We start from the raw sequence: 15,332 nt of genomic DNA on the forward strand, positions 1-15,332 counted from the left end.
GTAAAATTATAGGTGTTTTTAAAAGATGTAATGACTGACAAATTTTGTTGTTTGAGGGAGGTATGTGTAAAAGTTTTAACTGTAATTTTAATAAGTAATGTAATTATTTTATCGTATTCAAAGAGGCTATATGTACCCCTTTTGCACAACTGAAATCAGTTGTTTTTTCAAATTCTAGTAAAAGAATCAGAATTTGAAAATAAAACAAATGTTGTGACAGTGTCTTGGAGGGAGATATAGATCTGATAAAGGAAATGCAAATACCAAGTTTCCCAATTGATATTTTACACCCGAATGTCCTATTTCACTTGTGGTTCATGTAGGGTGTTACTTCCTAGAAGGTGTTTTACAGGTTATACATCTTTGATTCTCTAAATAGAGGAAAATATCTTACCGTGCTATGATAGGCAAAGTTGTGCTAGGTGAGACATGTAAAGGCAAAATCGTGAAGCCCAAGGTGAATTTCTGAAACTTTGCATTTTACTATTTAATATATTTTGGTGTCTGGCTGAGTCGGAGGTAAGGGCGGCCCATCCATATAAGCGAACTAGGCGGTCGCCTAGGGTGCCAAGTAAAATGGGGCGCCAAATTCGAGGAAAAATGAAAAAGATGAAAAAAATACAAATAAAATAACAAAGACATCATTATTTCAATTCCGGTGTGCGTACGGAGGGAATATGAATTATAATTAATTTCTCTGCATTTCTGAGGATTTATTAATATGTCAAATCCTTTATTTACTGCAAAAATAAATAATATTTTAGCTAATTTTTTTTTCCAGTTTGCAACGTAGGGTCAAGATGACCCACTCAGCAATTTTGATAAGCAATAACTCAGCCACAGTGAAACACATCCGCCAACGGCAAGAGCTGCAGTGCTAGTGACACCTAACTCGAATATACATCAAGGTCACATAGCTGGAAATTCATGTAGAGCAGAGATATCGCGAGTTGATACATGTCAAACGGTCATTTTAACACACATCACAGGTAGATGGTTAAGAATTGAGTGAATACTGTGGAAAATTATGTTTCTTGGTGCCAAAGAATAATGTCTTTCAGCATTATAAATCCAAAATGTGAGTATCTTTAAGCGTTATTAAACCATAGCGTTATTATTGGGCTGTATAATTATGAACTTTTCTTTGTTATAACTGGTTCACATATAATAAGGTTTCAGAGTAGCAGCCGTGTTAGTCTGTATTCGCAAAAAGAAAAGGAGTACTTGTGGCACCTTAGAGACTAACCAATTTATTTGAGCATAAGCTTTCGTGAGCTACAGCTCACTTCATTGGATGCATTCAGTGGAAAATACAGTGGGGAGACTTATATACACAGAGAACATGAAACAATGGGTGTTACCATACACACTGTAAGGAGAGTGATCACTTAAGATGAGCTAATACCAGCAGGAGAGCGGGGGGCTGGGGGCGGGAGAATCTTTTGTATTGATAATCAAGGTGGGCCATTACCAGCAGTTGACAAGAACGTCTGAGGAACTGTGGGGGCGGGAAATAAACATGGGGAAATAGTTTTACTTTGTGTAATGACCCATCCACTCCCAGTCTCTATTCAAGCCTAAGTTAATTGTATCCAGTTTGCAAATGAATTCCAATTCAGCAGTCTCTCGTTGGAGTCTGTTTTTGAAGTTTTTTTTTTTGTTGAAGAATTGTCACTTTTAGGTCTCTAATCGAGTGACTAGAGTGAAGTGTTCTCCAACTGGTTTTTGAATGTTATAATTCTTGACGTCTGATTTGTGTCAGTTTATTCTTTTACGTAGAGACTGTCCAGTTTGACCCATGTACATGGCAGAGGGGCATGGCTGGCACATGATGGCATATATCACATTGGTAGATGCGCAGATGAACGAGGCTCTGATAGTGTGGCTAATGTGATTAGGCCCTATGATGGTGTCCCCTGAATAGATATGTGGACACAGTTGGCAACGGGCTTTGTTGCAAGGATAGGTTCCTGGGTTAGTGGTTCTGTTGTGTGGTGTGTGGTTGCTGGTGAGTGTTTGCTTCAGGTTGGGGGGCTGTCTGTAAGCAAGGAATGGCCTGCCTCCCAAGATCTGTGAGAGTGTTGGGTCATCCTTCAGGATAAGTTGTAGATCCTTGATGGTGTGTTGGAGAGGTTTTAGTTGGGGGCTGAAGGTGATGGCTAGTGGCGTTCTGTTATTTTCTTTGTTGGGCCTGTCCTGTAGTAGGTGACTTCTGGGTACTTTTCTGGCTCTGTCAATCTGTTTCTTCACTTCCGCAGGTGGGTATTGTAGTTGTAAGAATGCTTGATAGAGATCTTGTAGGTTTTTGTCTCTGTCTGAGGGGTTGGAGCAAATACGGTTGTATTGTAGAGCTTGGCTGTAGACAATGGATCGTGTGGTGTGATCTGGGTGAAAGCTGGAGGCATGTAGGTAGGAATAGCGGTCAGTAGGTTTCCGGTATAGGGTGGTGTTTATGTGACCATCGTGTCCAGGTGTTTATTAGCACCATAGTGTCCAGGAAGTGGATCTCTTGTGTGGACTGGTCCAGGCTAAGGTTGATGGTGGGATGGAAATCGTTGAAATCATGGTGGAATTCCTCAAGGGCTTCTTTTCCATGGGTCCAGATGATGAAGATGTCATCAATGTAGCGCAAGTAAAGTAGGGGCATTAGGGCACGAGAGCTGAGGAAGCGTTGTTCTAAGTCAGCCATAAAAATGTTGGCCATACTGTGGGGCCATGCGGGTACCCATAGCAGTGCCGCTGATCTGAAGGTATACATTGTCCCCAAATGTGAAATAGTTATGGGTGAGGACAAAGTCACAAAGTTCATCCACCAGGTTTGCCGTGACATTATTGGGAATACTGTTCCTGATGACTTGTAGTCGATCTTTGTGTGGAATGTTTGTGTAGAGGGCTTCTACATCCATAGTGGCCAGGATGTTGTTTTCAGGAAGATCACCGATGGATTGTAGTTTCCTCAGGAAGTCAATGGTGTCTCGAAGATAGCTGGGAGTGCTGGTAGCGTAGGACCTGAGGAGGGAGTCTACATAGCCAGACAATCCTGCTGTCAGGGTGCCAATGCCTGAGATGATGGGGCGTGCAGGATTTCCAGGTTTATGGATCTTGGGTAGCAGATAGAATACCCCAGGTCGGTGTTCCAGGGGTATGTCTGTGCGGATTTGTTCTTGTGCTTTTTCAGGGAGTTTCTTGAGCAAATGTTGTAGTTTCTTTAGGTAACCCTCAGTGGGATCAGAGGGTAATGGCTTGTAGAAAGTGGTTTTGGAGAGCTGCCTAGCAGCCTCTTGTTCATATTCCAACCTATTCATGATGACGACAGCACGTCCTTTGTCAGCCTTTTTGATTATGATGTCAGAGCAAAAAAACTTCAAAAACAGACTCCAACGAGAGACTGCTGAATTGGAATTAATTTGCAAACTGGATACAATTAACTTAGGCTTGAATAGAGACTGGGAGTGGATGGGTCATTACACAAAGTAAAACTATTTCCCCATGTTTATTTCGCCCCCCCACCCTCCACAGTTCCTCAGACGTTCTTGTCAACTGCTGGAAATGGCCCACTTTGATTATCACTACAAAAGGTCCCCCCCGCTCTCCTGCTGGTATTAGCTCATCTTAAGTGATCACTCTCCTTACAGTGTGTATGGTAATACACATTGTTTCATGTTCTCTGTATATATAAATCTCCCCACTGTATTTTCCACTGAATGCATCCAATGAAGTGAGCTGTAGCTCATGAAAGCTTATGCTCAAATAAATTGGTTAGTCTCTAAGGTGCCACAAGTCCTCCTTTTCTTTATATAATAAATAAGGTCCATAAAAGAAAAGTAACAGCATTAATGCTTTATAGGCTACGAAAGTGATGACGTCACACTCCAAGTGAGTAACCGTGAGGAAGGGGATTACTTTCCAAACAACCAGTGTCGGGTTATAACGTCAAAAAAGGTCATTTTGTTTCAGAGTAAACGCTGTAACTAACTGTTTTAATAGGTAAGTGAGTGTATGTTACAAATCATTGAACCTCTAAGCAGTGAAAAGATGTGTTGGGGTGGCTGCAATGTGGTTTATATCACCAACCATGTGGTGGGTGTGTCAGCCATCCTTAACGCTGTAATGCTTGCAGTCGGGAGCACAGTACATAACAATATTCAAATACCCCATGGCAGAAAGAGGAAAAAGAAAACCCTCAGGAGCGGAGTATCGTAAATGAAAGGCTGAGAAGGAAAAGGACCAAGCAAAACAGCATGGATCCTTCCTGAAATATCTTCTCTTTAATACAAATAAAGATGGAAGCAGTTCACAGCATCCAGATGAAGGAATTTTACTTGGAGAGGAGGTTAGCTCACATCTGCATGGAAGCAGTTTGGAACTTCGAGATGATGGTAGCTCACATCCACAAAAAAGCAGTTTGGAAACTCAAAATGATGGAAACTTACTTCTAGATGAAGGCAGATCACAGCATCAGACTGATATGGCAGTGGAGAAAATTTATTCACCTTCAGAGAGACATGCAGAAGTTGAAGTAAATGAATTAGAAGGAAGAAAGGATGAGGAAGTTACGAACAAGTTACAGTATGGGGACCTAGCTTCATGGCCCAGATGTGATGACTGTGCAGCAAATTCTCGTGGAACATGGACCCAAACAAGTTCATGACTTTCCCTTCCCTAAGAATGGAAATAAAAGAAAATTCTCTGCTCAGCGTTACAAGAGGAAACTCATTAATGGGGAAGAAATTCATCGATACTGGTTACAATATTCAGTGTCGAAGGACTCTGTGTTTTGCTTTTGCTGCAAGTTGTTTAGAAATCAAGCAGTTGGTAAATCACCTACTGAAAATGGTTTGAAGGACTGGAAAAACATCTTCAGTTCTCTCTTCACATGAAAGAAGTACAGAACATTTGGAATGTTTTCAAAATTGGAAAGAACTTAAATTACGATTGGGGAAAAAAAAACTATCGATGAAGAAAATTTGTGTGATCAAGGAAAAAAGAATATTAGCAACAAATATTAGAGCATCTGATTGCTTTTATGAGAGTTCTCGGTGGGCAAAATTTAGTATTCCGTGGCTGTGGTAGAAATGAAAAATTATAGACTCCAGGTAATGGAAACTTTTTAAAATTTGTTGAATACCTAGCTTTGTTTGATCCAGTCATGAAGGAGCATCTACGTAAAATAACTGATCATGAAACACACATTCATTATTTAGGAAAAAATATGCAGAATGAACTGATTCAAATCCTAGCAAATGCCATTAAAAAGAAAATTGTAGAAGCTGCCCATTCTGCAAAATGATTTTCAATAAAACTGGACTGTACACCAGATGTGAGTCATGTTGAATAAATGACTATCATTTGTTTTGTGGATATGGAAAAGTCTGCAGATGAAGCTAATGTTGAAGTGCTCATAAAGGAACGTTTTTTGGGTTTCGTACCACTGAAGGAGACAACTGGAGCATTTATGACTGAAGCTATTCTACAAGAGCTTGAAACAATGTCATTATCTGTTGAAAACTTACGTGGCCAAGGCTATGATAATGGGAGTAATATGAAGGGTAAAGACAATGGTGTGAAAGGGAGAGTGATGGAAATCAATCCTAGGGCCTTTTTTGTTCCTTGCAGTGTGCATTCTCTGAATTTGGTTGTCAATGATGCTGCTAGATGCTGTTTGGAGGCAAGCAGTTTCTTTGACCCGGTGCAACATGTTTGTGTTTTTCTCAGGCTCAATACGCCGTTGGGAGATTCTGACTCGCCATGTGGATTCTCTAACTGTGAAACCACTTAGTCAGACAAGATGGGAGAGTCACACTGATGCTTTGAAGCCTCTTCGCTATGAACTCGGAAACATTTATGATGCTCTATTTGAAATTTCTGACGATACTACCTTTACTGGATCATCTGGCAATATGGCACATTCAGATGCCGAAGCTCTTGCAAATGGCCTTTCCAAGTTCAAATATGTGACTTCACTCATTTTGTGGTATAATATCCTTTTTGAGTTTAACCTCACTAGTAAGCAACTTCAGGAAAAGAACTTGAACATATATTCTGCTATTCAAAAACTGCAGCAAACTAAAAATATTCTGGAGGAATTCAGATGTGATGAAGGGTTCGAAAGAACACTGGTAGATTCTCTCAAGCTTGCTGAAGAAATAGACTTTCCGACAATTTGAACCAGAGGCAGTTCCCATTCGGCAAAAGAAAGAGAAGTTTTCTTATGAAAGACGAGACACACCCATTCAGAACCCAAAACAAAGGTTCAAAGTGAATTTCTGCTTCGCAGTCCTTGATACTGCTATTCACTTTGTTGATGAAAGATTTCAACGGCTGCAGCAGCTAGAGTCAGTATTTGGCTTTCTATATGATATCCACAGCTTGCAAAAGAAAACAGCAAAACAGATAAGAGAATTTTGTATAAAACTGGAGTTGGCATTGACTCATGAAAATTCAATAGACATTGATGCTACAGATTTGTGTAGTGAGCTTCAGTATGTTTCAAGACTACTTAAGAAACATCCACACCTGAAGAAGTACTGAAGTTTGTTTGTGAAAATAAACTCAGACAATTTTCCAAACATTTTTATAGCTCTGCGCATTCTTTTAACTTTGCCAGTTTCCATAGCTAGTGGGGAACGTAGCTTCTCAAAGTTAAAATTGATAAAAACGTATCTGCGTTCAACAATGATGCAAGAGAGACTCGTTGGACTTGCCACAATGTCAATAGAGCATGAAATAGCTGGAAAACTGGATCTAAAAGAACTAGTGACTGAATTTTCAAAACTTAAAGCAAGAAAAGTCATGTTTTAAGAGTAGAGTGTTTTTTTTATTTGGAGTGTTTTGTAAATACAGGTTAAAGTTCATTGAAGAGTTTTCTTATTTCTTTCTGTACTGGATGTGGTGGTAATGGCTGTTAAAGCAGGATAGCGTAATGGATGATTTTGGATTTGTAATAAAAAATTATAATTAACATTTTTAATGCATTTTTATTTGAAATCGGACTGATATCATCTAGCTGTGTACAAATCAGTTCTGAATATTCGTGTCTCTATTTTATCTGATCTCAGAAACATTGGTTGGATGGATGGACAAACTGAACAATTAAGCCTCTGTTTAAAAAAAACCAAAAAACGCTTAAAAAACATTAGAAGGAAAAAAACGGTCAAAATGTTTCCCAGTTTACCAAAAACCTCAGCCTAGATCTGCCCTTGGGGTTTGGGAGTGTGGGCGCCCACTGCATGATTTGCCTAGGGCGCCAGTTGCTGGCAGCTAGTCTAGGGCCCCCCCCCGGTCGGAGGTATTTCAATTTAGTTAGGACTCCCCGTGCAAGCTGGTTGGTCAAGGTGTGAGGGAGTCTCTTCTGGGCTGCCTATGGACAGTATGAAATCACTGTATCATAATCAAACTTCTAATAAATGTAACTAAATCATGATGGTGCAAATATAGCTCTAGGGCCTGGTGCTCCTTTTCACCAGATTTATAGCTGCATAACTTCATGGGGTGAAATCCTGGCCCTGTTGAAGTCACTGGGAGTTTTGACATTGGCTTCAGTGGGGCCAGGATTTCACCCATTGACTACTGGAGTTATTCCTGGTTTAAATTCGTGTAAATGGAATCCATATCAGACTTGTATATTTTTCTGGTGGTTTCTTTGTACTGTATAAATGAAGTGTGTTTATCACAATTGTTTGCAGTGTTGTTGCCGCCATTGTCAGTTCCAGTTGTTTAAAATTATTTTAGCATTGACCCACTTTGCTTTTCACTCTTGAAAAACATCTGCACTATTGGCAAATTCCTAAAAGATAAATATCAAGAATAAAGTATGAATCCTTAAGTTCTTCATTCCTTTTTAAATGCATTGTACCAAATCTCACAATTTTGTTGTGAATCTTGTGATATTTGGTGTTTGTTGTAAAGACCCAGTTGCTGGAGGGATGTGACTGTTAAAAAGAAAGCTGAGATACTATAAATATGACAAGCCTGCCAACCTGGAGCTCAGTATGATAACTGATATTAAGTTTTGATCCAGCATGAAGATTCCATATTGGGTTAAAAGTACACTCGTAAAAACAACAACAAAAAAGAACTCTGTTTTTTTTTACCTGTTACTAATTATACCTGATTTTATTAAATCTGAAAGAATGTTAAAAATCAAATTTGCATATCACCACTTACATTGTTTGTTTACTTCATGCATTTCCTACATCTTGGACAAAAGAAATAGACTAGGTAAACTTTCTGGTTCTCACGCACTAGGACAAAGCTACAATATTTGAGTTGCAAACATTCCAATTCAAACAAAATCATTGATGTAAAAATTCATTTTTTATTAATATTGGACTTTGTAAAAATTAGTTTTTAAAATTAAGCCTACAGTTTCATTGTAACTCGAAGTTGTCCCTTTTAAATTATATCTTACCATAACATTTGGAATCAACTATTCCAGATGCTGCACTTTTTGGGTTATATCACTCTGGTTGATGGCTGCAATATTTAACATTATTGACAGAAATTCCACTCTTGAGACTGGTTTAACTGGTGCAGTATCTATGACTCGGAGCCTGATGACTAGAAGATTGTGGGCCTAAATTCCACAGACAAAAATGCTCAAAAATCAAACTTCTAGAGTTGGCTCCCCTCCACCTAAAAGTTTGCTTAGTTATTAAATTGATTTGTACAGCTGTTCAAGGAATTACAATCCTCTGGATGATGTTACCACATAATTTTTACAGAGTACACTGAGAAAAGCTTGAAAATATTAAACCCTAAAGGAACCTGAAGGAAAATAAACCCCCCCAAAACCTCTGAGTCTTAGCCAAAATATGAGGAATCTGTATGAAATGTTAGTTTTAGTTTCATAGATGGTTGTATCTAAGACATCAGGCACTTCCTCATTCTCTGCACTCATAAAAGTCCACAAGAATAAAACAACAGCATAGAGAACGATCAAAGCCAATAGTGGTTTTTCATCTTCAGAATAAAAGTTTACTTCCTATGTGCAGCTTTAAATGGACCACCTTTGTTAGTGTTAATATCAATTACAAGCCTTGTTATATGATGATGTTGGAGCCTGTTAATAGGCGGTGCCTTGAGATGAGTTAACACAGAGACAGAATTACATCTAGCTTCTGACTGAAGTCATTGGTAAGAAGAAACTGCATTACTGTAAGCTAGTATTGGTACCATAAGTTTGAATGTGAAAATAAAATTGATGTGTCAATATCAGGAAGCTCTTCTTCAGTGTGTGCATGTTTAAGGCCTCCTCCCCTATCCAGTATTTGGTGACTTATCCGGGTTGAGGATAACCTCTAGGCCAGTCCCTCTGTAGGAGTACTATCATTTAGCATGATTGCAATTAGACAGGAACTAGATTGACTGACTGTGAGCCACCAAATTGCCCTAGTGTCTTTTTTTTTATTACACTTGGAGCGGACACTTCTGGATTAGCACATATAGTTCTTGGGAGTTTTCAACAACGTCCACAACTAGCTGAAGTTGAATAATGGAAAAAATTGGGGTTTCATCCACTCTTGTCACTGACAGTTACCAAGAAACAGCAATCAGGTATTTGCTACTGTTCTATTTTATGTTTCAGAGTAGCAGCCGTGTTAGTCTGTATTCGCAAAAAGAAAAGGAGTACTTGTGGCACCTTAGAGACTAACCAATTTATTTGAGCATAAGCTTTCGTGAGCTACAGCTCACTTCATTGGATGCATTCAGTAGAAAATACAGTGGGGAGATTTATATACACAGAGAACATGAAACAATGGGTGTTACCATACACACTGTAAGGAGAGTGATCACTTAAGATGAGCTAATACAAGCAGGAGAGCCGGGGGAGGTGGGGGGGGGGGGGAAGACCTTTTGTATTGATAATCAAGGTGGGCCATTACCAGCAGTTGACAAGAACATCTGAGGAACGGTGGGGTGGGGGGGAAATAAACATGGGGAAATAGTTTTACTTTGTGTAATGACCCATCCACTCCCAGTCTCTATTCAAGCCTTTTATTTTATATAATTTTGGCTGTGGTTTACCTGGGCAGTAAGACTGCGGTGGCTCTTTCATTAGAAATATGGATGTTGGGAGTTCAATATCTTTTGCCATTTTGAATCACACTGGGTTGTCGTTTGGTTTGAAAGTTGTCAGCCAGGGTATAGTTGGTTTATTTTAAGTTAGTGGTTAAGGCAGGGAACTGGCAGTCAAGATTTTCTGAATTCCACATCTCACCTGTGCCACTGACTTACAATATAATCTTAGACAAGTCACTTCATTTTTCTTTGCCTCAGTTTACCTGTATAATATCTCACAGAAGTCGTATGAGTTAAGTCAGTGGTTCTCATCCTGTGGTCTGTGGATCCCTAGGGGTCTGCAAACTATATCTAAGATTTCCAAAGGGGTCCCCACTCCATTCAAAAAATTTTAGGTGTCCACAAATGAAAAAAGATTGAGAAACACTGAACTAAATAATTTATGCTGGTAACACACTTCAAGATCCTCAACTAGAGAGTACTGTATCATAATAATAATATGACAAAACAGTGCAACTGCCAAATTAATAATAAAGAAACTCAATTTGAAAATGTTCCATGATGCCCAACTTTAATAGTTCCATGGAGCAGATGGATGTTATTTTGGGATTGAATCCATATGTGAGCTGCTCAGCATCTTGCTGTCACTTGGGAAGGAAACCTGAACAATGGGAATAGAAATGAACAAAACTAGAATCTTGACTCTGAATTCCTTTGAATTTCAGAGGAAAGAGTTCATATTCATTTCTGGCTCTTAACCTTACCCCGCTGTGACCTACCAGGGTTTGGATTCAAGTGGGATCCAAATTTTCCAGTTTGCAACAACAGTCAGCTGTCTGAGATTTCAAACCCGGATATTGGAAATGTTGCAAGAACAGTTTGTGAGATTTTGGTGCTGTCCAGTTTGACTCTTTCATCAACCTCGTATCTGACCCCTTCCCTCCACCTAAACCTGACCCAAGTCCAAACGCTGTCTCCAGAAGGAATGATTAAAAACATGGAAACCAGTTATAAAGACTTTGTTAGGTTGAAGATGGAGTAAAATAAAACTCTGCTAATTTAAGTGTGCCAAAAGAAAAAAAGTTAAATGTAAGAAAATAAGTTACTTGATGTGTGGAATGGTCAATACCTGCCAAAAGGGACAAAAATGAGCAAAACCCAATATGACTCCACTGATTTTATGCTGTGTTGTTGTAGCCATGGTGGTCCCAGCATGTTAGCGAGGCAAGATGGGTGAGGTCATATCTTTTATTGGACCAACTTCTGTTGTTGTTGTGAGACAAGCTTTCAAGCTTATGCAGAGCTGAAGAAGAGCTCTGTGTAATCGCGAAAGCTTCTCTCTGTCACCAACAGAAGTTGGTCCAATAAAGGCTATTACCTCACCCGCCTTGTCTCTCTCTGACAGTAGTAGTTTTAAAGTTTTCCATTAACCCTTTTAAGGCAGGTGCCAAGGCATCCAGCATTCCAAAGAGAAGACAGGCTGGTGTCACATAAATGTTCTTTTCAGGGAACCTGCATATTTCCATGAAATATGTCTGACCTCAGTCACAGGTTAATCCAGTTTCACTGTGGCTTCTGGAGGTCACAGTTTTTGCTGAGACAGAATGCTATCTGGTAACTTCTGACAGCAGCACGCATCATTTTTATGTCTCCACCAGCTACAGTATACCGGGGGACTAGCTTTCCAGCAGTAAAAGCACACCAAGGTCACAAAAAGCAATGGTGCAGCAGGCACTAAGTTTATCAGTGTCGTCACCCCTTTTAAGCTAAGGAGGGGGAGGCTGTTAGACTTGATACACTGAAAAAGACAAATCCATTCAGCTGCTGCTTGTCTCTCCTTAACTTTCCTTGCCACTTCTGCTGATCATTGAAGATATTTTGTATTTAAACTTTGAGGAAATTGAAATCTGGATCCAGTTTTCTGGCTAGCCTCTGTTTCTGGGATGGGTTGAGCCAAAACTAATCGCTACAGTCTTTCTTTAAAGTAGAAATATAAAATGTGCCCCCCTCCCGCCACTCGCCATAAGTGTAATCCCAGTAAAAGGCACTACTTTAAATACACATTGCTTAAAAAGAATACCTATCCTTCGCTTTGCTTATTTTCTGGAATGGCTTAAAAACAAGGTTATGCAAGTAGACTACCTCCCTGCCCCCACTGTGTTAATTCTCTTCTGTTGCTCCTAGGCATTGGAAGACATGCCAAGTTCCTGCCTCAGTTGTGCAATCCATGTATATTTCACTGGTCATGGTACAGGAATGCTGCATATGTTTATTTCATGAATGCTTCTGAGCTTTTGGTTAAACAAAATAAACAGGATTCTTCTTAGTTGTCTAAGCATTCCTTTTCTAGTGTAATGAGGCCATTTCTGAATTTCTTCTCTAGTAAGCAGAGCTTCTCTTCAAATATGATATGAGAGTTTGTATTCAGACACGCTACTCACAAATCATTAATTAATTTCTTGCAAAAACCAGATCACCTTCTTTGTAACGGTATACAGCACAGCGAATTGCAGCTATGATGAAAATCAGGTCATTGTAGATTCACCTTCGTGTACTGTGCTTCCTTTCCCCCCTATTATGCAGTGTATTTTTCTGTTATCCAGGGTAAATCTTAAAGCTTAAAAGGGAAACAAACAGTACGGTCACTGTGCTAAAGGATATTCTACTGTAACAAAACTTCAGGGTTTAATCAACGAAAAATTGCTGGTTAAGGGTAAATTTGCCCCTTCTGTGTTTTCTGGCTAGCAATTTTTCCCTTTTGTTTTTTACAACAGCCTCCAGCTCATTTTGAGCCCACTTTTCTAAGCTAACCAAGCTTTTCTCAGTCTGTTGCCTTAAACAGTTATAGGCTTCAGTTTCTCCTCTGCTGTTGCCCATCTTTTAAACGCTCATAGCTCAGAAACCAAGTAGCTCAGACGGTGGTCTCCAGTTAAGTGCTGTTCCGGGACTTGTGTGGCCCTTATGTCTTTGCTCCGGCAGATGACCTACAGTTCTCAAGTGGATCAGGGTAATTAGCTGATTCTGTACTGTCATCTAGTAGAAGTAAACACTTTAATGTGTATAAAGAGGGGTTAAGTGAATTTAATTTTCTCTTCTTCCCCTTTCATGACACCTCAATGTATCATCAGAAAAGGTGGCCTTGACTATTAGACCTTCCATCACATGAGGAAGCTGTGCATTTCAGACAAGAGTGGAAACAGTGGTTGAAGGGAGCTCAGTTCCAGTCATCATCTTCTCTATTGGTGCTGTCTTATTACAGAGAAAGAAAGATAAGCTCCTCATGTTAATGTCCTTTAAAAGGACAACTGGGGGCTATTTAAAGTGATGGGGACACCATCATCCTATAAGACAGGTGGGTGCATTTAGCTGCTCCCTTCAGGGTGTACAAAACTACAGAAAACATTCACAGTAATATCCCTGGAGAAAGGAAAGAAGTAAGACAAGAGTGTTATATTTATGAAAATGCACTCCTGGAGTGGAGAGGTGGAGCTAGGGAGTCAATAATAATAACCCCTGCAAGTCAACTCAGAGGATGATTTTCAGTTGTTGCTGCTCTGGTACAGAAGGTGTTTTTATGCTGTATGATCTGATTTGATTTGTTACCCAGTGTTATTACACTTCCATATCTTATTGATTTTTAACACCAGTGCTCTGGTGAAAAACAAAAAAACATCATTTGCTTAATGGAAAAGGCCAAAATTGATGGAGGTGAAATCAAGATTTTCTGTCTGATCTGAGCAAGAAGAAAGGTGTTCGTTACAACCTCAGACCTCTTGGCATGAAAAAGTTTTCAGTTAGTTTATTTTCAGACTTACTTCTTGACTGTTTAGGCTAGAGGATTCAAACTGGGGGTGGGTGGGTATCCCCCATGGGGGCACGAAGAAACGTTTGGGGGGGGCAGCCCCATGCGGTGGGATGCAGGGTGGGAGCGCCATTTCCATCCTCTGACTCACCTCAGCAGGCCATCCAGCCTGTGGGTCATGGTCAACATCCGCTGCCCCCAGAGACTGTTGCACGTGCCTTCCCCCATGCTGAAAACCCAAGGGGGGGAGGGGCAGTTGTGTCTATTTTTGTTTGGGTTGGAGGGGGAATGCAGCCAAAAATTGTAACTCAAAGGGGGGCTGAGCTCGAAGTTTGAAAACTGCTTTTGTAGGCAGTCCTGCTAACAATACACATACTTTCTGTTTTATACTCCCAGAACTTCTTTGATACCTTATTTACCTAGCTTCAAAGGAATATTTAGAAAATATGTCAATGCTCCCTTCTCTTCAGATAGCAAAGGATCATTCTTCTCATGTGTTTTGGGATGAAAAGAACGGTCTCTGTTGCTGCTGTACAGCTTTTAGATCAAAGGTGCGTTTATCCCGTCTCTCCAGACGGTATCGCATGGAAAGATTTTGAAATCTGTTTTTTTAGCCAGTAAGTGTATTTGGTCAGTATTCTTGAAGCTGAAGCTGGTCTTTCTTCATCAGCCATGACTCTTTGGACTGTGATCTCAACAGATTGCTCAAGTGAAGGGCTTGGGTCTGGTCAGCAAGCTCTAGGGGTTGCAGGAAATGGTAGAGATAATTCAGTGGGTAGGACTTTTCTCTCTAGGTTCTGGATACTGCAGATGTTTACTACTTTGAGTAGTCCCTTTTGAATAGAAATAGGACTATTTAAAGTGGTAAGAGCTACTTCTGATAGTAGACATTCATAGGATTGGGCCCTGAATGGATATGTACCCAGCATGGGCCACCAGGGCCTGATGAAATGCATCCTAGAATACTCAAGGAGCTGGCTGAGGAGATATCTGAGCCATTAGCGGTGTTATCTCTGAAAAGTCATGGAAGATGGGAGAGACTCCAGAAGACTGGAAAAGGGCAAATATAGTGCCAGTCTATAAAAAGGAAAATAAGGACAACCCGGGGAATTACAGACCAGTCAGCTTAACTTCTGTACCCGAAAAGATAATGGACCTCTCGAGGTCCTTTCCAGTCCTATGCTTCTATGGTATTAAGGTGATCTCCATGAACGGGAGATGTTATGTTTTAATTGGGATTTAAAATGAAGGTATTGAGCATTTGTAGAGTCATTAAAGGTCTTTAGTGGCTTTCACAAGAATAGAGTTAATTCTGGTTTCCTGGCCAGCGTTGGTAACTGCAGGTAGGAAAACCTGCTATATCTCCAGTACCAACATGAGGTTTTATTTTAAACCCACTGTGCCATTTGTTAATATTTTGTTGAGCATTCTTAAGCAGATTAATGAAAAGAATGTTGAAGGCTGAAAGGAATTTTCCATCATTTCTGGTCAATTCCATTGTAACCATAGT

The 15,332-nt window shown here is 39.9% G+C and overlaps 1 protein-coding gene across 2 annotated transcripts in view; it reads left to right on the top strand.

Annotated features, from left to right (window-relative positions):
• The window catches only part of NT5C2 (5'-nucleotidase, cytosolic II), an 84,223-nt gene that overhangs the window by 20,339 nt on the left and 48,552 nt on the right, over window positions 1–15,332 (top strand). The gene's annotated exons all lie outside the window — the stretch shown is intronic.

The sequence above is a fragment of the Eretmochelys imbricata genome, chromosome 7, assembly GCF_965152235.1.
Source record: "Eretmochelys imbricata isolate rEreImb1 chromosome 7, rEreImb1.hap1, whole genome shotgun sequence".
Classification (NCBI taxonomy): Eukaryota; Metazoa; Chordata; order Testudines; family Cheloniidae; genus Eretmochelys; species Eretmochelys imbricata.